Genomic DNA, 22906 nt, shown 5'->3' with positions numbered 1-22906 from the left:
GGAAACCTACCAAACCTGTGCATTTCTGAAAACTAGAGACCTAGGGGAATCCAAGATGGGGTGACTTTTGTGGCTCGGACCAGGTTCTGTTACCCAGAATCCTTTGCAAACCTCAAAATTTGGCTAAAAAAAACACATGTTCCTCACATTTCTGTGGCAGAAAGTTCTGGAATCTGAGAGGAGCCACAAATTTCCTTCCACCCAGCGTTCCCCCATGTCTCCCGATAAAAATGATACCTCACTTGTGTGGGTAGGCCTAGCGCCCGCGACAGGAAACGCCCCAAAGCGCAACGTGGACACAGACAAATTTTTGAAGGAAAAGAGAGGTGTTTTTTGCAAAGTGCCTACCTGTAGATTTTGGCCTGTAGCTCAGCCGCCACCTAGGGAAACCTACCAAACCTGTGCATTTCTGAAAACTAGAGACCTAGGGGAATCCAAGATGGGGTGACTTGTGTGGCTCGGACCAGGTTCTGTTACCCAGAATCCTTTGCAAACCTCAAAATTTGGCTAAAAAAACACATGTTCCTCACATTTCTGTGGCAGAAAGTTCTGGAATCTGAGAGGAGCCACAAATTTCCTTCCACCCAGTGTTCCCCCACGTCTCCCGATAAAAATGATACCTCACTTGTGTGGGTAGGCCTAGCGCCCGCGACAGGAAACGCCCCAAAGCGCAACGTGGACACAGCCAAATTTTTGAAGGAAAACAGAGGTGTTTTTTGCAAAGTGCCTACCTGTAGAGTTTGGCCTGTAGCTCAGCCGCCACCTAGGGAAACCTACCAAACCTGTGCATTTCTGAAAACTAGAGACGTAGGGGAATCCAAGATGGGGTGACTTGTGTGGCTCGGACCAGGTTCTGTTACCCAGAATCCTTTGCAAACCTCAAAATTTGGCTAAAAAAACACCTGTTCCTCACATTTCTGTGGCAGAAAGTTCTGGAATCTGAGAGGAGCCACAAATTTCCTTCCACCCAGCGTTCCCCCCACGTCTCCCGATAAAAATGATACCTCACTTGTGTGGGTAGGCCTAGCGCCCGCGACAGGAAACGCCCCAAAGCGCAACGTGGACACAGCCACATTTTGAAGGAAAACAGAGGTGTTTTTTGCAAAGTGCCTACCTGTAGATTTTGGCCTGTAGCTCAGCCGCCACCTAGGGAAACCTACCAAACCTGTGCATTTCTGAAAACTAGAGACCTAGGGAATCCAAGATGGGGTGACTTGTGTGGCTCGGACCAGGTTCTGTTACCCAGAATCCTTTGCAAACCTCAAAATTGGCTAAAAAAACACATGTTCCTCACATTTCTGTGGCAGAAAGTTCTGGAATCTGAGAGGAGCCACAAATTTCCTTCCACCCAGTGTTCCCCCACGTCTCCCGATAAAAATGATACCTCACTTGTGTGGGTAGGCCTAGCGCCCGCGACAGGAAACGCCCCAAAGCGCAACGTGGACACAGCCAAATTTTTGAAGGAAAACAGAGGTGTTTTTTGCAAAGTGCCTACCTGTAGAGTTTGGCCTGTAGCTCAGCCGCCACCTAGGGAAACCTACCAAACCTGTGCATTTCTGAAAACTAGAGACGTAGGGGAATCCAAGATGGGGTGACATGTGTGGCTCGGACGAGGTTCTGTTACCCAGAATCCTTTGCAAACCTCAAAATTTGGCTAAAAAAACACATGTTCCTCACATTTCTGTGGCAGAAAGTTCTGGAATCTGAGAGGAGCCACAAATTTCCGTCCACTCAGAGTTCCCCCACGTCTCCCGATAAAAATGATACCTCACTTGTGTGGGTAGGCCTAGCGCCCGCGACAGGAAAGGCCCCAAAGCGCAACGTGGACACAGCCAAATTTTTGAAGGAAAACAGAGGTGTTTTTTGCAAAGTGCCTACCTGTAGATTTTGGCCTGTAGCTCAGCCGCCACCTAGGGAAACCTACCAAACCTGTGCATTTCTGTAAACTAGAGACCTAGGGGAATCCAAGATGGGGTGACTTGTGTGGCTCGGACCAGGTTCTGTTACCCAGAATCCTTTGCAAACCTCAAAATTTGGTTAAAAAAACACATGTTCCTCACATTTCTGTGACAGAAAGTTCTGGAATCTGAGAGGAGCCACAAATTTCCTTCCACCAGCGTTCCCCCACGTCTCCCGATAAAAATGATACCTCACTTGTGTGGTAGGCCTAGCGCCCGTGACAGGAAACGCCCCAAAGCGCAACGTGGACACAGACAAATTTTTGAAGGAAAACAGAGGTGTTTTTTGCAAAGTGCCTACCTGTAGATTTTGGCCTGTAGCTCAGCCGCCACCTAGGGAAACCTACCAAACCTGTGCATTTCTGAAAACTAGAGACATAGGGGAATCCAAGATGGGGTGACTTGTGTGGCTCGGACCAGGTTCTGTTACCCAGAATCCTTTGCAAACCTCAAAATTTTCCTCACATTTCTGTGGCAGAAAGTTCTGGAATCTGAGAGGAGCCACAAATTTCTTTCCACCCAGCGTTCCCCCACGTCTCCCGATAAAAATGATACCTCACTTGTGTGGGTAGGCCTAGCGCCCGCGACAGGAAATGCCCCAAAGCGCAACGTGGACACAGACAAATTTTTGAAGGAAAACAGAGGTGTTTTTTGCAAAGTGCCTACCTGTAGATTTTGGCCTGTAGCTCAGCCGCCACCTAGGGAAACCTACCAAAACTGTGCATTTCTGAAAACTAGAGACCTAGGGGAATCCAAGATGGGGTGACTTGTGTGGCTCGGACCAGGTTCTGTTACCCAGAATCCTTTGCAAACCTCAAAATTTGGCTAAAAAAACACATGTTCCTCACATTTCTGTGGCAGAAAGTTCTGGAATCTGAGAGGAGCCACAAATTTCCTTCCACCCAGCGTTCCCCCACGTCTCCCGATAAAAATGATACCTCACTTGTGTGGGTAGGCCTAGCGCCCGCGACAGGAAACGCCCCAAAGCGCAACGTGGACACAGCCAAATTTTTGAAGGAAAACAGAGGTGTTTTTTGCAAAGTGCCTACCTGTAGAGTTTGGCCTGTAGCTCAGCCGCCACCTAGGGAAACCTACCAAACCTGTGCATTTCTGAAAACTAGAGACGTAGGGGAATCCAAGATGGGGTGACTTGTGTGGCTCAGACCAGGTTCTGTTACCCAGAATCCTTTGCAAACCTCAAAATTTGGCTAAAAAAACACATGTTCCTCACATTTCTGTGGCAGAAAGTTCTGGAATCTGAGAGGAGCCACAAATTTCCTTCCACCCAGAGTTCCCCCACGTCTCCCGATAAAAATGATACCTCACTTGTGTGGGTAGGCCTAGCGCCCGCGACAGGAAAGGCCCCAAAGCGCAACGTCGACACAGCCAAATTTTTGAAGGGAAACAGAGGTGTTTTTTGCAAAGTGCCTACCTGTAGATTTTGGCCTGTAGCTCAGCCGCCACCTAGGGAAACCTACCAAACCTGTGCATTTCTGAAAACTAGAGACCTAGGGGAATCCAAGATGGGGGTGACTTGTGTGGCTCGGACCAGGTTCTGTTACCCAGAATCCTTTGCAAACCTCAAAATTTGGCTACAAAAACACATGTTCCTCACATTTCTGTGGCAGAAAGTTCCGGAATCTGAGAGGAGCCACAAATTTCCTTCCACCCAGCGTTCCCCACGTCTCCCGATAAAAATGATACCTCACTTGTGTGGGTAGGCCTAGCGCCCGCGACAGGAAACGCCCCAAAGCGCAACGTGGACACAGCCAAATTTTTGAAGGAAAACAGAAGTGTTTTTTGCAAAGTGCCTACCTGTAGATTTTGCCCTGTAGCTCAGCCGCCACCTAGGGAAACCTACCAAACCTGTGCATTTCTAAAAACTAGAGACCTAGGGGAATCCAAGATGGGGTGACTTGTGTGGCTCGGACCAGGTTCTGTTACCCAGAATCCTTTGCAAACCTCAAAATTTGGCTAAAAAAACACATGTTCCTCACATTTCTGTGGCAGAAAGTTCTGGAATCTGAGAGGAGCCACAAAATTCCTTCCACCCAGCGTTCCCCCACGTCTCCCGATAAAAATGATACCTCACTTGTGTGGGTAGGCCTAGCGCCCGCGACAGGAAAGGCCCCAAAGCGCAACGTGGACACAGCCACATTTTTGAAGGAAAACAGAGGTGTTTTTTGCAAAGTGCCTACCTGTAGATTTTGGCCTGTAGCTCAGCCGCCACCTAGGGAAACTTACCAAACCTGTGCATTTCTGAAAACTAGAGACCTAGGGGAATCCAAGATGGGTGACTTGTGTGGCTCGGACCAGGTTCTGTTACCCAGAATCATTTGCAAACCTCAAAATTTGGCTAAAAAAACACATGTTCCTCACATTTCTGTGGCAGAAAGTTCTGGAATCTGAGAGGACCCACAAATTTCCTTCCACCCAGCGTTCCCCCACGTCTCCCGATAAAAATGATACCTCACTTGTATGGTTAGGCCTAGCGCCCGCGACAGGAAACGCACCAAAGCGCAACGTGGACACAGCCAAATTTTGAAGGAAAACAGAGGTGTTTTTTGCAAAGTGCCTACCTGTAGATTTTGGCCTGTAGCTCAGCCGCCACCTAGGGAAACCTACCAAACCTGTGCATTTCTGAAAACTAGAGACCTAGGGGAATCCAAGATGGGGTGACTTGTGTGGCTCGGACCAGGTTCTGTTACCCAGAATCCTTTGCAAACCTCAAAATTTGGCAAAAAAAACACATGTTCCTCACATTTCTGTGGCAGAAAGTTCTGGAATCTGAGAGGAACCACAAATTTCCTTCCACCCAGCGTTCCCCCACGTCTCCCGATAAAAATGATACCTCACTTGTGTGGGTAGGCCTAGCGCCCGCGACAGGAAACGCCCAAAGCGCAACGTGGACACAGACAAATTTTTGAAGGAAAACAGAGGTGTTTTTTGCAAAGTGCCTACCTGTAGATTTTGGCCTGTAGCTCAGCCGCCACCTAGGGAACCTACCAAACCTGTGCATTTCTGAAAACTAGAGACCTAGGGGAATCCAAGATGGGGTGACTTGTGTGGCTCGGACCAGGTTCTGTTACCCAGAATCCTTTGCAAACCTCAAAATTTGGCTAAAAAAACACATGTTCCTCACATTTCTGTGGCAGAAAGTTCTGGAATATGAGAGGAGCCACAAATTTCCTTCCACCCAGTGTTCCCCCACGTCTCCCGATAAAAATGATACCTCACTTGTGTGGGTAGGCCTAGCGCCCGCGACAGGAAACGCCCCAAAGCGCAACGTGGACACAGCCAAATTTTTGAAGGAAAACAGAGGTGTTTTTTGCAAAGTGCCTACCTGTAGAGTTTGGCCTGTAGCTCAGCCGCCACCTAGGGAAACCTACCAAACCTGTGCATTTCTGAAAACTAGAGACGTAGGGGAATCCAAGATGGGGTGACTTGTGTGGCTCGGACCAGGTTCTGTTACCCAGAATCCTTTGCAAACCTCAAAATTTGGCTAAAAAAACACATGTTCCTCACATTTCTGTGGCAGAAAGTTCTGGAATCTGAGAGGAGCCACAAATTTCCGTCCACTCAGAGTTCCCCCACGTCTCCCGATAAAAATGATACCTCACTTGTGTGGGTAGGCCTAGCGCCCGCGACAGGAAAGGCCCCAAAGCGCAACGTGGACACAGCCAAATTTTTGAAGGAAAACAGAGGTGTTTTTTGCAAAGTGCCTACCTGTAGATTTTGGCCTGTAGCTCAGCCGCCACCTAGGGAAACCTACCAAACCTGTGCATTTCTGAAAACTAGAGACCTAGGGGAATCCAAGATGGGGTGACTTGTGTGGCTCGGACCAGGTTCTGTTACCTAGAATCCTTTGCAAACCTCAAAATTTGGCTAAAAAAAACACATGTTCCTCACATTTCTGAGGCAGAAAGTTCTGGAATCTGAGAGGAGCCACAAATTTCCTTCCACCCAGCGTTTCCCCACGTCTCCCGATAAAAATGATACCTCACTTGTATGGTTAGGCCTAGCGCCCGCGACAGGAAACGCCCCAAAGCGCAACATGGACACAGCCAAATTTTTGAAGGAAAACAGAGGTGTTTTTTGCAAAGTGCCTACCTGTAGATTTTGGCCTGTAGCTCAGCCGCCACCTAGGGAAACCTACCAAACCTGTGCATTTCTGAAAACTAGAGACCTAGGGGAATCCAAGATGGGGTGACTTGTGTGGCTCGGACCAGGTTCTGTTACCCAGAATCCTTTGCAAACCTCAAAATTTGGCTAAAAAAACACATGTTCCTCACATTTCTGTGGCAGAAAGTTCCGGAATCTGAGAGGAGCCACAAATTTCCTTCCACCCAGCGTTCCCCCACGTCTCCCGATAAAAATGATACCTCACTTGTGTGGGTAGGCCTAGCGCCCGCGACAGGAAACGCCTCAAAGCGCAACGTGGACACAGACAAATTTTTGAAGGAAAACAGAGGTGTTTTTTGCAAAGTGCCTACCTGTAGATTTTGGCCTGTAGCTCAGCCGCCACCTAGGGAAACCTACCAAACCTGTGCACATCTGAAAACTAGAGACCTAGGGGAATCCAAGATGGGGTGACTTGTGTGGCTCGGACCAGGTTCTGTTACCCAGAATCCTTTGCAAACCTCAAAATTTGGCTTCAAAAACACATGTTCCTCACATTTCTGTGGCAGAAAGTTCTGGAATCTGAGAGGAGCCACAAATTTCCTTCCACCCAGCGTTCCCCCACGTCTCCCGATAAAAATGATACCTCACTTATGTGGGTAGGCCTAGCGCCCGCGACAGGAAACGTCCCAAAGCGCAACGTGGACACAGCCAAATTTTTGAAGGAAAACAGAGGTGTTTTTTTGGAAAGTGCCTACCTGTAGATTTTGGCCTGTAGCTCAGCCGCCACCTAGGGAAACCTACCAAACCTGTGCATTTCTGAAAACTAGAGACCTAGGGGAATCCAAGATGGGGTGACTTGTGTGGCTCGGACCAGGTTCTGTTACCCAGAATTCTTTGCAAACCTCAAAATGTGGCTAACAAAACACATGTTCCTCACATTTCTGTGGCAGAAAGTTCTGGAATCTGGGAGGAGCCACAAATTTCCTTCCACCCAGCGTTCCCCCACGTCTCCCGATAAAAATGATACCTCACTTGTGTGGGTAGGCCTAGCGCCCGCGACAGGAAACGCCCCAAAGCGCAACGTGGACACAGCCAAATTTTTTAAGGAAAACAGAGGTGTTTTTTGCAAAGTGCCTACCTGTAGATTTTGGCCTGTAGCTCAGCCGCCACCTAGGGAAACCTACCAAACCTGTGCATTTCTAAAAACTAGAGACCTAGGGGAATCCAAGATGGGGTGACTTGTGTGGCTCGGACCAGGTTCTGTTACCCAGAATCCTTTGCAAACCTCAAAATTTGGCTAAAAAAACACATGTTCCTCACATTTCTGTGGCAGAAAGTTCTGGAATCTGAGAGGAGCCACAAAATTCCTTCCACCCAGCGTTCCCCCACGTCTCCCGATAAAAATGATACCTCACTTGTGTGGGTAGGCCTAGCGCCCGCGACAGGAAAGGCCCCAAAGCGCAACGTGGACACAGCCACATTTTTGAACGAAAACAGAGGTGTTTTTTGCAAAGTGCCTACCTGTAGATTTTGGCCTGTAGCTCAGCCGCCACCTAGGGAAACTTACCAAACCTGTGCATTTCTGAAAACTAGAGACCTAGGGGAATCCAAGATGGGGTGACTTGTGTGGCTCGGACCAGGTTCTGTTACCCAGAATCCTTTGCAAACCTCAAAATTTGGCTAAAAAAACACATGTTCCTCACATTTCTGTGGCAGAAAGTTCTGGAATCTGAGAGGACCCACAAATTTCCTTCCACCCAGCGTTCCCCCACGTCTCCCGATAAAAATGATACCTCACTTGTATGGTTAGGCCTAGCGCCCGCGACAGGAAACGCACCAAAGCGCAACGTGGACACAGCCAAATTTTTGAAGGAAAACAGAGGTGTTTTTTGCAAAGTGCCTACCTGTAGATTTTGGCCTGTAGCTCAGCCGCCACCTAGGGAAACCTACCAAACCTGTGCATTTCTGTAAACTAGAGACCTAGGGGAATCCAAGATGGGGTGACTTGTGTGGCTCGGACCAGGTTCTGTTACCCAGAATCCTTTGCAAACCTCAAAATTTGGCTAAAAAAACACATGTTCCTCACATTTCTGTGACAGAAAGTTCTGGAATCTGAGAGGAGCCACAAATTTCCTTCCACTCAGAGTTCCCCCACGTCTCCCGATAAAAATGATACCTCACTTGTGTGGTAGGCCTAGCGCCCGCGACAGGAAACGCCCCAAAGCGCAACGTGGACACAGCCAAATTTTTGAAGGAAAACAGAGGTGTTTTTTGCAAAGTGCCTACCTGTAGATTTTGGCCTGTAGCTCAGCCGCCACCTAGGGAAACCTACCAAACCTGTGCATTTCTGAAAACTAGAGACATAGGGGAATCCAAGATGGGGTGACTTGTGTGGCTCGGACCAGGTTCTGTTACCCAGAATCCTTTGCAAACCTCAAAATTTGGCTAAAAAAACACATGTTCCTCACATTTCTGTGGCAGAAAGTTCTGGAATCTGAGAGGAGCCACAAATTTCCTTCCACCCAGCGTTCCCCTACGTCTCCCGATAAAAATGATACCTCACTTGTGTGGGTAGGCCTAGCGCCCGCGACAGGAAACGCCCCAAAGCGCAACGTGGACACAGACACATTTTTTAAGGAAAACAGAGGTGTTTTTTGCAAAGTGCCTACCTGTAGATTTTGGCCTGTAGCTCAGCCGCCACCTAGGGAAACCTACCAAACCTGTGCATTTCTGAAAACTAGAGACCTAGGGGAATCCAAGATGGGGTGACTTTTGTGGCTCGGACCAGGTTCTGTTACCCAGAATCCTTTGCAAACCTCAAAATTTGGCTAAAAAAACACATGTTCCTCACATTTCTGTGGCAGAAAGTTCTGGAATCTGAGAGGAGCCACAAATTTCCTTCCACCCAGCGTTCCCCCATGTCTCCCGATAAAAATGATACCTCACTTGTGTGGGTAGGCCTAGCGCCCGCGACAGGAAACGCCTCAAAGCGCAACGTGGACACAGACAAATTTTTGAAGGAAAACAGAGGTGTTTTTTGCAAAGTGCCTACCTGTAGATTTTGGCCTGTAGCTCAGCCGCCACCTAGGGAAACCTACCAAAACTGTGCATTTCTGAAAACTAGAGACCTAGGGGAATCCAAGATGGGGTGACTTGTGTGGCTCGGACCAGGATCTGTTACCCAGAATCCTTTGCAAACCTCAAAATTTGGCTAAAAAACACATGTTCCTCACATTTCTGTGGCAGAAAGTTCTGGAATCTGAGAGGAGCAACAAATTTCTTTCCACCCAGCGTTCCCCCACGTCTCCCGATAAAAATGATACCTCACTTGTATGGTTAGGCATAGAGCCCGCGACAGGAAAGGCCCCAAAGCGCAACGTGGACACAGCCAAATTTTTGAAGGAAAACAGAGGTGTTTTTTGCAAAGTGCCTACCTGTAGATTTTGGCCTGTAGCTCAGCCGCCACCTAGGGAAACCTACCAAACCTGTGCATTTCTGAAAACTAGAGACCTAGGGGAATCCAAGATGGGGTGACTTGTGTGGCTCGGACCAGGTTCTGTTACCCAGAATTCTTTGCAAACCTCAAAATTTGGCTAACAAAACACATGTTCCTCACATTTCTGTGGCAGAAAGTTCTGGAATCTGGGAGGAGCCACAAATTTCCTTCCACCCAGCGTTCCCCCACGTCTCCCGATAAAAATGATACCTCACTTGTGTGGGTAGGCCTAGCGCCCGCGACAGGAAACGCCCCAAAGCGCAACGTGGACACAGCCAAATTTTTGAAGGAAAACAGAGGTGTTTTTTGCAAAGTGCCTACCTGTAGATTTTGGCCTGTAGCTCAGCCGCCACCTAGGGAAACCTACCAAACCTGTGCATTTCTAAAAACTAGAGACCTAGGGGAATCCAAGATGGGGTGACTTGTGTGGCTCGGACCAGGTTCTGTTACCCAGAATCCTTTGCAAACCTCAAAATTTGGCTAAAAAAACACATGTTCCTCACATTTCTGTGGCAGAAAGTTCTGGAATCTGAGAGGAGCCACAAAATTCCTTCCACCCAGCGTTCCCCCACGTCTCCCGATAAAAATGATACCTCACTTGTGTGGGTAGGCCTAGCGCCCGCGACAGGAAAGGCCCCAAAGCGCAACGTGGACACAGCCACATTTTTGAAGGAAAACAGAGGTGTTTTTTGCAAAGTGCCTACCTGTAGATTTTGGCCTGTAGCTCAGCCGCCACCTAGGGAAACTTACCAAACCTGTGCATTTCTGAAAACTAGAGACCTAGGGGAATCCAAGATGGGGTGACTTGTGTGGCTCGGACCAGGTTCTGTTACCCAGAATCCTTTGCAAACCTCAAAATTTGGCTAAAAAAACACATGTTCCTCACATTTCTGTGGCAGAAAGTTCTGGAATCTGAGAGGACCCACAAATTTCCTTCCACCCAGCGTTCCCCCACGTCTCCCGATAAAAATGATACCTCACTTGTATGGTTAGGCCTAGCGCCCGCGACAGGAAACGCACCAAAGCGCAACGTGGACACAGCCAAATTTTTGAAGGAAAACAGAGGTGTTTTTTGCAAAGTGCCTACCTGTAGATTTTGGCCTGTAGCTCAGCCGCCACCTAGGGAAACCTACCAAACCTGTGCATTTCTGTAAACTAGAGACCTAGGGGAATCCAAGATGAGGTGACTTGTGTGGCTCGGACCAGGTTCTGTTACCCAGAATCCTTTGCAAACCTCAAAATTTGGCTAAAAAAACACATGTTCCTCACATTTCTGTGACAGAAAGTTCTGCAATCTGAGAGGAGCCACAAATTTCCTTCCACTCAGAGTTCCCCCACGTCTCCCGATAAAAATGATACCTCACTTGTGTGGTAGGCCTAGCGCCCGCGACAGGAAACGCCCCAAAGCGCAACGTGGACACAGCCAAATTTTTGAAGGAAAACAGAGGTGTTTTTTGCAAAGTGCCTACCTGTAGATTTTGGCCTGTAGCTCAGCCGCCACCTAGGGAAACCTACCAAACCTGTGCATTTCTGAAAACTAGAGACATAGGGGAATCCAAGATGGGGTGACTTGTGTGGCTCGGACCAGGTTCTGTTACCCAGAATCCTTTGCAAACCTCAAAATTTGGCTAAAAAAACACATGTTCCTCACATTTCTGTGGCAGAAAGTTCTGGAATCTGAGAGGAGCCACAAATTTCCTTCCACCCAGCGTTCCCCTACGTCTCCCGATAAAAATGATACCTCACTTGTGTGGGTAGGCCTAGCGCCCGCGACAGGAAACGCCCCAAAGCGCAACGTGGACACAGACAAATTTTTTAAGGAAAACAGAGGTGTTTTTTGCAAAGTGCCTACCTGTAGATTTTGGCCTGTAGCTCAGCCGCCACCTAGGGAAACCTACCAAACCTGTGCATTTCTGAAAACTAGAGACCTAGGGGAATCCAAGATGGGGTGACTTTTGTGGCTCGGACCAGGTTCTGTTACCCAGAATCCTTTGCAAACCTCAAAATTTGGCTAAAAAAACACATGTTCCTCACATTTCTGTGGCAGAAAGTTCTGGAATCTGAGAGGAGCCACAAATTTCCTTCCACCCAGCGTTCCCCCATGTCTCCCGATAAAAATGATACCTCACTTGTGTGGGTAGGCCTAGCGCCCGCGACAGGAAACGCCCCAAAGCGCAACGTGGACACAGACAAATTTTTGAAGGAAAAGAGAGGTGTTTTTTGCAAAGTGCCTACCTGTAGATTTTGGCCTGTAGCTCAGCCGCCACCTAGGGAAACCTACCAAACCTGTGCATTTCTGAAAACTAGAGACCTAGGGGAATCCAAGATGGGGTGACTTGTGTGGCTCGGACCAGGTTCTGTTACCCAGAATCCTTTGCAAACCTCAAAATTTGGCTAAAAAAACACATGTTCCTCACATTTCTGTGGCAGAAAGTTCTGGAATCTGAGAGGAGCCACAAATTTCCTTCCACCCAGTGTTCCCCCACGTCTCCCGATAAAAATGATACCTCACTTGTGTGGGTAGGCCTAGCGCCCGCGACAGGAAACGCCCCAAAGCGCAACGTGGACACAGCCAAATTTTTGAAGGAAAACAGAGGTGTTTTTTGCAAAGTGCCTACCTGTAGAGTTTGGCCTGTAGCTCAGCCGCCACCTAGGGAAACCTACCAAACCTGTGCATTTCTGAAAACTAGAGACGTAGGGGAATCCAAGATGGGGTGACTTGTGTGGCTCGGACCAGGTTCTGTTACCCAGAATCCTTTGCAAACCTCAAAATTTGGCTAAAAAAACACCTGTTCCTCACATTTCTGTGGCAGAAAGTTCTGGAATCTGAGAGGAGCCACAAATTTCCTTCCACCCAGCGTTCCCCCACGTCTCCCGATAAAAATGATACCTCACTTGTGTGGGTAGGCCTAGCGCCCGCGACAGGAAACGCCCCAAAGCGCAACGTGGACACAGCCACATTTTTGAAGGAAAACAGAGGTGTTTTTTGCAAAGTGCCTACCTGTAGATTTTGGCCTGTAGCTCAGCCGCCACCTAGGGAAACCTACCAAACCTGTGCATTTCTGAAAACTAGAGACCTAGGGGAATCCAAGATGGGGTGACTTGTGTGGCTCGGACCAGGTTCTGTTACCCAGAATCCTTTGCAAACCTCAAAATTTGGCTAAAAAAACACATGTTCCTCACATTTCTGTGGCAGAAAGTTCTGGAATCTGAGAGGAGCCACAAATTTCCTTCCACCCAGTGTTCCCCCACGTCTCCCGATAAAAATGATACCTCACTTGTGTGGGTAGGCCTAGCGCCCGCGACAGGAAACGCCCCAAAGCGCAACGTGGACACAGCCAAATTTTTGAAGGAAAACAGAGGTGTTTTTTGCAAAGTGCCTACCTGTAGAGTTTGGCCTGTAGCTCAGCCGCCACCTAGGGAAACCTACCAAACCTGTGCATTTCTGAAAACTAGAGACGTAGGGGAATCCAAGATGGGGTGACATGTGTGGCTCGGACGAGGTTCTGTTACCCAGAATCCTTTGCAAACCTCAAAATTTGGCTAAAAAAACACATGTTCCTCACATTTCTGTGGCAGAAAGTTCTGGAATCTGAGAGGAGCCACAAATTTCCGTCCACTCAGAGTTCCCCCACGTCTCCCGATAAAAATGATACCTCACTTGTGTGGGTAGGCCTAGCGCCCGCGACAGGAAAGGCCCCAAAGCGCAACGTGGACACAGCCAAATTTTTGAAGGAAAACAGAGGTGTTTTTTGCAAAGTGCCTACCTGTAGATTTTGGCCTGTAGCTCAGCCGCCACCTAGGGAAACCTACCAAACCTGTGCATTTCTGTAAACTAGAGACCTAGGGGAATCCAAGATGGGGTGACTTGTGTGGCTCGGACCAGGTTCTGTTACCCAGAATCCTTTGCAAACCTCAAAATTTGGTTAAAAAAACACATGTTCCTCACATTTCTGTGACAGAAAGTTCTGGAATCTGAGAGGAGCCACAAATTTCCTTCCACCCAGCGTTCCCCCACGTCTCCCGATAAAAATGATACCTCACTTGTGTGGTAGGCCTAGCGCCCGTGACAGGAAACGCCCCAAAGCGCAACGTGGACACAGACAAATTTTTGAAGGAAAACAGAGGTGTTTTTTGCAAAGTGCCTACCTGTAGATTTTGGCCTGTAGCTCAGCCGCCACCTAGGGAAACCTACCAAACCTGTGCATTTCTGAAAACTAGAGACATAGGGGAATCCAAGATGGGGTGACTTGTGTGGCTCGGACCAGGTTCTGTTACCCAGAATCCTTTGCAAACCTCAAAATTTTCCTCACATTTCTGTGGCAGAAAGTTCTGGAATCTGAGAGGAGCCACAAATTTCTTTCCACCCAGCGTTCCCCCACGTCTCCCGATAAAAATGATACCTCACTTGTGTGGGTAGGCCTAGCGCCCGCGACAGGAAATGCCCCAAAGCGCAACGTGGACACAGACAAATTTTTGAAGGAAAACAGAGGTGTTTTTTGCAAAGTGCCTACCTGTAGATTTTGGCCTGTAGCTCAGCCGCCACCTAGGGAAACCTACCAAAACTGTGCATTTCTGAAAACTAGAGACCTAGGGGAATCCAAGATGGGGTGACTTGTGTGGCTCGGACCAGGTTCTGTTACCCAGAATCCTTTGCAAACCTCAAAATTTGGCTAAAAAAACACATGTTCCTCACATTTCTGTGGCAGAAAGTTCTGGAATCTGAGAGGAGCCACAAATTTCCTTCCACCCAGCGTTCCCCCACGTCTCCCGATAAAAATGATACCTCACTTGTGTGGGTAGGCCTAGCGCCCGCGACAGGAAACGCCCCAAAGCGCAACGTGGACACAGCCAAATTTTTGAAGGAAAACAGAGGTGTTTTTTGCAAAGTGCCTACCTGTAGAGTTTGGCCTGTAGCTCAGCCGCCACCTAGGGAAACCTACCAAACCTGTGCATTTCTGAAAACTAGAGACGTAGGGGAATCCAAGATGGGGTGACTTGTGTGGCTCAGACCAGGTTCTGTTACCCAGAATCCTTTGCAAACCTCAAAATTTGGCTAAAAAAACACATGTTCCTCACATTTCTGTGGCAGAAAGTTCTGGAATCTGAGAGGAGCCACAAATTTCCTTCCACCCAGAGTTCCCCCACGTCTCCCGATAAAAATGATACCTCACTTGTGTGGGTAGGCCTAGCGCCCGCGACAGGAAAGGCCCCAAAGCGCAACGTCGACACAGCCAAATTTTTGAAGGGAAACAGAGGTGTTTTTTGCAAAGTGCCTACCTGTAGATTTTGGCCTGTAGCTCAGCCGCCACCTAGGGAAACCTACCAAACCTGTGCATTTCTGAAAACTAGAGACCTAGGGGAATCCAAGATGGGGTGACTTGTGTGGCTCGGACCAGGTTCTGTTACCCAGAATCCTTTGCAAACCTCAAAATTTGGCTACAAAAACACATGTTCCTCACATTTCTGTGGCAGAAAGTTCCGGAATCTGAGAGGAGCCACAAATTTCCTTCCACCCAGCGTTCCCCCACGTCTCCCGATAAAAATGATACCTCACTTGTGTGGGTAGGCCTAGCGCCCGCGACAGGAAACGCCCCAAAGCGCAACGTGGACACAGCCAAATTTTTGAAGGAAAACAGAAGTGTTTTTTGCAAAGTGCCTACCTGTAGATTTTGCCCTGTAGCTCAGCCGCCACCTAGGGAAACCTACCAAACCTGTGCATTTCTAAAAACTAGAGACCTAGGGGAATCCAAGATGGGGTGACTTGTGTGGCTCGGACCAGGTTCTGTTACCCAGAATCCTTTGCAAACCTCAAAATTTGGCTAAAAAAACACATGTTCCTCACATTTCTGTGGCAGAAAGTTCTGGAATCTGAGAGGAGCCACAAAATTCCTTCCACCCAGCGTTCCCCCACGTCTCCCGATAAAAATGATACCTCACTTGTGTGGGTAGGCCTAGCGCCCGCGACAGGAAAGGCCCCAAAGCGCAACGTGGACACAGCCACATTTTTGAAGGAAAACAGAGGTGTTTTTTGCAAAGTGCCTACCTGTAGATTTTGGCCTGTAGCTCAGCCGCCACCTAGGGAAACTTACCAAACCTGTGCATTTCTGAAAACTAGAGACCTAGGGGAATCCAAGATGGGGTGACTTGTGTGGCTCGGACCAGGTTCTGTTACCCAGAATCATTTGCAAACCTCAAAATTTGGCTAAAAAAACACATGTTCCTCACATTTCTGTGGCAGAAAGTTCTGGAATCTGAGAGGACCCACAAATTTCCTTCCACCCAGCGTTCCCCCACGTCTCCCGATAAAAATGATACCTCACTTGTATGGTTAGGCCTAGCGCCCGCGACAGGAAACGCACCAAAGCGCAACGTGGACACAGCCAAATTTTTGAAGGAAAACAGAGGTGTTTTTTGCAAAGTGCCTACCTGTAGATTTTGGCCTGTAGCTCAGCCACCACCTAGGGAAACCTACCAAACCTGTGCATTTCTGTAAACTAGAGACCTAGGGGAATCCAAGATGGGGTGACTAGTGTGGCTCGGACCAGGTTCTGTTACCCAGAATCCTTTGCAAACCTCAAAATTTGGCTAAAAAAACACATGTTCCTCACATTTCTGTGACAGAAAGTTCTGGAATCTGAGAGGAGCCACAAATTTCCTTCCACTCAGAGTTCCCCCACGTCTCCCGATAAAAATGATACCTCACTTGTGTGGTAGGCCTAGCGCCCGCGACAGGAAAGGCCCCAAAGCGCAACGTGGACACAGACAAATTTTTTAAGGAAAACAGAGGTGTTTTTTGCAAAGTGCCTACCTGTAGATTTTGGCCTGTAGCTCAGCCGCCACCTAGGGAAACCTACCAAACCTGTGCATTTCTGAAAACTAGAGACCTAGGGGAATCCAAGATGGGGTGACTTGTGTGGCTCGGACCAGGTTCTGTTACCCAGAATCCTTTGCAAACCTCAAAATTTGGCAAAAAAAACACATGTTCCTCACATTTCTGTGGCAGAAAGTTCTGGAATCTGAGAGGAACCACAAATTTCCTTCCACCCAGCGTTCCCCCACGTCTCCCGATAAAAATGATACCTCACTTGTGTGGGTAGGCCTAGCGCCCGCGACAGGAAACGCCCAAAGCGCAACGTGGACACAGACAAATTTTTGAAGGAAAACAGAGGTGTTTTTTGCAAAGTGCCTACCTGTAGATTTTGGCCTGTAGCTCAGCCGCCACCTAGGGAAACCTACCAAACCTGTGCATTTCTGAAAACTAGAGACCTAGGGGAATCCAAGATGGGGTGACTTGTGTGGCTCGGACCAGGTTCTGTTACCCAGAATCCTTTGCAAACCTCAAAATTTGGCTAAAAAAACACATGTTCCTCACATTTCTGTGGCAGAAAGTTCTGGAATATGAGAGGAGCCACAAATTTCCTTCCACCCAGTGTTCCCCCACGTCTCCCGATAAAAATGATACCTCACTTGTGTGGGTAGGCCTAGCGCCCGCGACAGGAAACGCCCCAAAGCGCAACGTGGACACAGCCAAATTTTTGAAGGAAAACAGAGGTGTTTTTTGCAAAGTGCCTACCTGTAGAGTTTGGCCTGTAGCTCAGCCGCCACCTAGGGAAACCTACCAAACCTGTGCATTTCTGAAAACTAGAGACGTAGGGGAATCCAAGATGGGGTGACTTGTGTGGCTCGGACCAGGTTCTGTTACCCAGAATCCTTTGCAAACCTCAAAATTTGGCTAAAAAAACACATGTTCCTCACATTTCTGTGGCAGAAAGTTCTGGAATCTGAGAGGAGCCACAAATTTCCGTCCACTCAGAGTTCCCCCACGTCTCCCGATAAAAATGATACCTCACTTGTGTGGGTAGGCCTAGCGCCCGCGACAGGAAAGGCCCCAAAGCGCAACGTGGACACAGCCAAATTTTTGAAGGAAAACAGAGGTGTTTTTTGCAAAGTGCCTACCTGTAGATTTTGGCCTGTAGCTCAGCCGCCACCTAGGGAAACCTACCAAACCTGTGCATTTCTGAAAACTAGAGACCTAGGGGAATCCAAGATGGGGTGACTTGTGTGGCTCGGACCAGGTTCTGTTACCTAGAATCCTTTGCAAACCTCAAAATTTGGCTAAAAAAACACATGTTCCTCACATTTCTGAGGCAGAAAGTTCTGGAATCTGAGAGGAGCCACAAATTTCCTTCCACCCAGCGTTTCCCCACGTCTCCCGATAAAAATGATACCTCACTTGTATGGTTAGGCCTAGCGCCCGCGACAGGAAACGCCCCAAAGCGCAACATGGACACAGCCAAATTTTTGAAGGAAAACAGAGGTGTTTTTTGCAAAGTGCCTACCTGTAGATTTTGGCCTGTAGCTCAGCCGCCACCTAGGGAAACCTACCAAACCTGTGCATTTCTGAAAACTAGAGACCTAGGGGAATCCAAGATGGGGTGACTTGTGTGGCTCGGACCAGGTTCTGTTACCCAGAATCCTTTGCAAACCTCAAAATTTGGCTAAAAAAACACATGTTCCTCACATTTCTGTGGCAGAAAGTTCCGGAATCTGAGAGGAGCCACAAATTTCCTTCCACCCAGCGTTCCCCCACGTCTCCCGATAAAAATGATACCTCACTTGTGTGGGTAGGCCTAGCGCCCGCGACAGGAAACGCCTCAAAGCGCAACGTGGACACAGACAAATTTTTGAAGGAAAACAGAGGTGTTTTTTGCAAAGTGCCTACCTGTAGATTTTGGCCTGTAGCTCAGCCGCCACCTAGGGAAACCTACCAAACCTGTGCACATCTGAAAACTAGAGACCTAGGGGAATCCAAGATGGGGTGACTTGTGTGGCTCGGACCAGGTTCTGTTACCCAGAATCCTTTGCAAACCTCAAAATTTGGCTTCAAAAACACATGTTCCTCACATTTCTGTGGCAGAAAGTTCTGGAATCTGAGAGGAGCCACAAATTTCCTTCCACCCAGCGTTCCCCCACGTCTCCCGATAAAAATGATACCTCACTTATGTGGGTAGGCCTAGCGCCCGCGACAGGAAACGTCCCAAAGCGCAACGTGGACACAGCCAAATTTTTGAAGGAAAACAGAGGTGTTTTTTTGGAAAGTGCCTACCTGTAGATTTTGGCCTGTAGCTCAGCCGCCACCTAGGGAAACCTACCAAACCTGTGCATTTCTGAAAACTAGAGACCTAGGGGAATCCAAGATGGGGTGACTTGTGTGGCTCGGACCAGGTTCTGTTACCCAGAATTCTTTGCAAACCTCAAAATGTGGCTAACAAAACACATGTTCCTCACATTTCTGTGGCAGAAAGTTCTGGAATCTGGGAGGAGCCACAAATTTCCTTCCACCCAGCGTTCCCCCACGTCTCCCGATAAAAATGATACCTCACTTGTGTGGGTAGGCCTAGCGCCCGCGACAGGAAACGCCCCAAAGCGCAACGTGGACACAGCCAAATTTTTTAAGGAAAACAGAGGTGTTTTTTGCAAAGTGCCTACCTGTAGATTTTGGCCTGTAGCTCAGCCGCCACCTAGGGAAACCTACCAAACCTGTGCATTTCTAAAAACTAGAGACCTAGGGGAATCCAAGATGGGGTGACTTGTGTGGCTCAGACCAGGTTCTGTTACCCAGAATCCTTTGCAAACCTCAAAATTTGGCTAAAAAAACACATGTTCCTCACATTTCTGTGGCAGAAAGTTCTGGAATCTGAGAGGAGCCACAAAATTCCTTCCACCCAGCGTTCCCCCACGTCTCCCGATAAAAATGATACCTCACTTGTGTGGGTAGGCCTAGCGCCCGCGACAGGAAAGGCCCCAAAGCGCAACGTGGACACAGCCACATTTTTGAACGAAAACAGAGGTGTTTTTTGCAAAGTGCCTACCTGTAGATTTTGGCCTGTAGCTCAGCCGCCACCTAGGGAAACTTACCAAACCTGTGCATTTCTGAAAACTAGAGACCTAGGGGAATCCAAGATGGGGTGACTTGTGTGGCTCGGACCAGGTTCTGTTACCCAGAATCCTTTGCAAACCTCAAAATTTGGCTAAAAAAACACATGTTCCTCACATTTCTGTGGCAGAAAGTTCTGGAATCTGAGAGGACCCACAAATTTCCTTCCACCCAGCGTTCCCCCACGTCTCCCGATAAAAATGATACCTCACTTGTATGGTTAGGCCTAGCGCCCGCGACAGGAAACGCACCAAAGCGCAACGTGGACACAGCCAAATTTTTGAAGGAAAACAGAGGTGTTTTTTGCAAAGTGCCTACCTGTAGATTTTGGCCTGTAGCTCAGCCGCCACCTAGGGAAACCTACCAAACCTGTGCATTTCTGTAAACTAGAGACCTAGGGGAATCCAAGATGGGGTGACTTGTGTGGCTCGGACCAGGTTCTGTTACCCAGAATCCTTTGCAAACCTCAAAATTTGGCTAAAAAAACACATGTTCCTCACATTTCTGTGACAGAAAGTTCTGGAATCTGAGAGGAGCCACAAATTTCCTTCCACTCAGAGTTCCCCCACGTCTCCCGATAAAAATGATACCTCACTTGTGTGGTAGGCCTAGCGCCCGCGACAGGAAACGCCCCAAAGCGCAACGTGGACACAGCCAAATTTTTGAAGGAAAACAGAGGTGTTTTTTGCAAAGTGCCTACCTGTAGATTTTGGCCTGTAGCTCAGCCGCCACCTAGGGAAACCTACCAAACCTGTGCATTTCTGAAAACTAGAGACATAGGGGAATCCAAGATGGGGTGACTTGTGTGGCTCGGACCAGGTTCTGTTACCCAGAATCCTTTGCAAACCTCAAAATTTGGCTAAAAAAACACATGTTCCTCACATTTCTGTGGCAGAAAGTTCTGGAATCTGAGAGGAGCCACAAATTTCCTTCCACCCAGCGTTCCCCTACGTCTCCCGATAAAAATGATACCTCACTTGTGTGGGTAGGCCTAGCGCCCGCGACAGGAAACGCCCCAAAGCGCAACGTGGACACAGACACATTTTTTAAGGAAAACAGAGGTGTTTTTTGCAAAGTGCCTACCTGTAGATTTTGGCCTGTAGCTCAGCCGCCACCTAGGGAAACCTACCAAACCTGTGCATTTCTGAAAACTAGAGACCTAGGGGAATCCAAGATGGGGTGACTTTTGTGGCTCGGACCAGGTTCTGTTACCCAGAATCCTTTGCAAACCTCAAAATTTGGCTAAAAAAACACATGTTCCTCACATTTCTGTGGCAGAAAGTTCTGGAATCTGAGAGGAGCCACAAATTTCCTTCCACCCAGCGTTCCCCCATGTCTCCCGATAAAAATGATACCTCACTTGTGTGGGTAGGCCTAGCGCCCGCGACAGGAAACGCCCCAAAGCGCAACGTGGACACAGACAAATTTTTGAAGGAAAAGAGAGGTGTTTTTTGCAAAGTGCCTACCTGTAGATTTTGGCCTGTAGCTCAGCCGCCACCTAGGGAAACCTACCAAACCTGTGCATTTCTGAAAACTAGAGACCTAGGGGAATCCAAGATGGGGTGACTTGTGTGGCTCGGACCAGGTTCTGTTACCCAGAATCCTTTGCAAACCTCAAAATTTGGCTAAAAAAACACATGTTCCTCACATTTCTGTGGCAGAAAGTTCTGGAATCTGAGAGGAGCCACAAATTTCCTTCCACCCAGTGTTCCCCCACGTCTCCCGATAAAAATGATACCTCACTTGTGTGGGTAGGCCTAGCGCCCGCGACAGGAAACGCCCCAAAGCGCAACGTGGACACAGCCAAATTTTTGAAGGAAAACAGAGGTGTTTTTTGCAAAGTGCCTACCTGTAGAGTTTGGCCTGTAGCTCAGCCGCCACCTAGGGAAACCTACCAAACCTGTGCATTTCTGAAAACTAGAGACGTAGGGGAATCCAAGATGGGGTGACTTGTGTGGCTCGGACCAGGTTCTGTTACCCAGAATCCTTTGCAAACCTCAAAATTTGGCTAAAAAAACACCTGTTCCTCACATTTCTGTGGCAGAAAGTTCTGGAATCTGAGAGGAGCCACAAATTTCCTTCCACCCAGCGTTCCCCCACGTCTCCCGATAAAAATGATACCTCACTTGTGTGGGTAGGCCTAGCGCCCGCGACAGGAAACGCCCCAAAGCGCAACGTGGACACAGCCACATTTTTGAAGGAAAACAGAGGTGTTTTTTGCAAAGTGCCTACCTGTAGATTTTGGCCTGTAGCTCAGCCGCCACCTAGGGAAACCTACCAAACCTGTGCATTTCTGAAAACTAGAGACCTAGGGGAATCCAAGATAGGGTGACTTGTGTGGCTCGGACCAGGTTCTGTTACCCAGAATCCTTTGCAAACCTCAAAATTTGGCTAAAAAAACACATGTTCCTCACATTTCTGTGGCAGAAAGTTCTGGAATCTGAGAGGAGCCACAAATTTCCTTCCACCCAGTGTTCCCCCACGTCTCCCGATAAAAATGATACCTCACTTGTGTGGGTAGGCCTAGCGCCCGCGACAGGAAACGCCCCAAAGCGCAACGTGGACACAGCCAAATTTTTGAAGGAAAACAGAGGTGTTTTTTGCAAAGTGCCTACCTGTAGAGTTTGGCCTGTAGCTCAGCCGCCACCTAGGGAAACCTACCAAACCTGTGCATTTCTGAAAACTAGAGACGTAGGGGAATCCAAGATGGGGTGACATGTGTGGCTCGGACGAGGTTCTGTTACCCAGAATCCTTTGCAAACCTCAAAATTTGGCTAAAAAAACACATGTTCCTCACATTTCTGTGGCAGAAAGTTCTGGAATCTGAGAGGAGCCACAAATTTCCGTCCACTCAGAGTTCCCCCACGTCTCCCGATAAAAATGATACCTCACTTGTGTGGGTAGGCCTAGCGCCCGCGACAGGAAAGGCCCCAAAGCGCAACGTGGACACAGCCAAATTTTTGAAGGAAAACAGAGGTGTTTTTTGCAAAGTGCCTACCTGTAGATTTTGGCCTGTAGCTCAGCCGCCACCTAGGGAAACCTACCAAACCTGTGCATTTCTGAAAACTAGAGACCTAGGGGAATCCAAGATGGGGTGACTTGTGTGGCTCGGACCAGGTTCTGTTACCCAGAATCCTTTGCAAACCTCAAAATTTGGCTAAAAAAACACATGTTCCTTACATTTCTGTGGCAGAAAGTTCCGGAATCTGAGTTGAGCCACAAATTTCCTTCCACCCAGCGTTCCCCCACGTCTCCCGATAAAAATGATACCTCACTTGTGTGGGTAGGCCTAGCGCCCGCGACAGGAAATGCCCCAAAGCGCAACGTGGACACAGCCAAATTTTTGAAGGAAAACAGAGGTGTTTTTTGCAAAGTGCCTACCTGTAGATT

Source organism: Pleurodeles waltl, chromosome 1_1 (assembly GCF_031143425.1).
Source record: "Pleurodeles waltl isolate 20211129_DDA chromosome 1_1, aPleWal1.hap1.20221129, whole genome shotgun sequence".
Classification (NCBI taxonomy): domain Eukaryota; kingdom Metazoa; phylum Chordata; class Amphibia; order Caudata; family Salamandridae; genus Pleurodeles; species Pleurodeles waltl.
The sequence above is the reverse complement of the archived record's forward strand: the minus strand, read 5'-3'. Positions refer to the sequence as shown.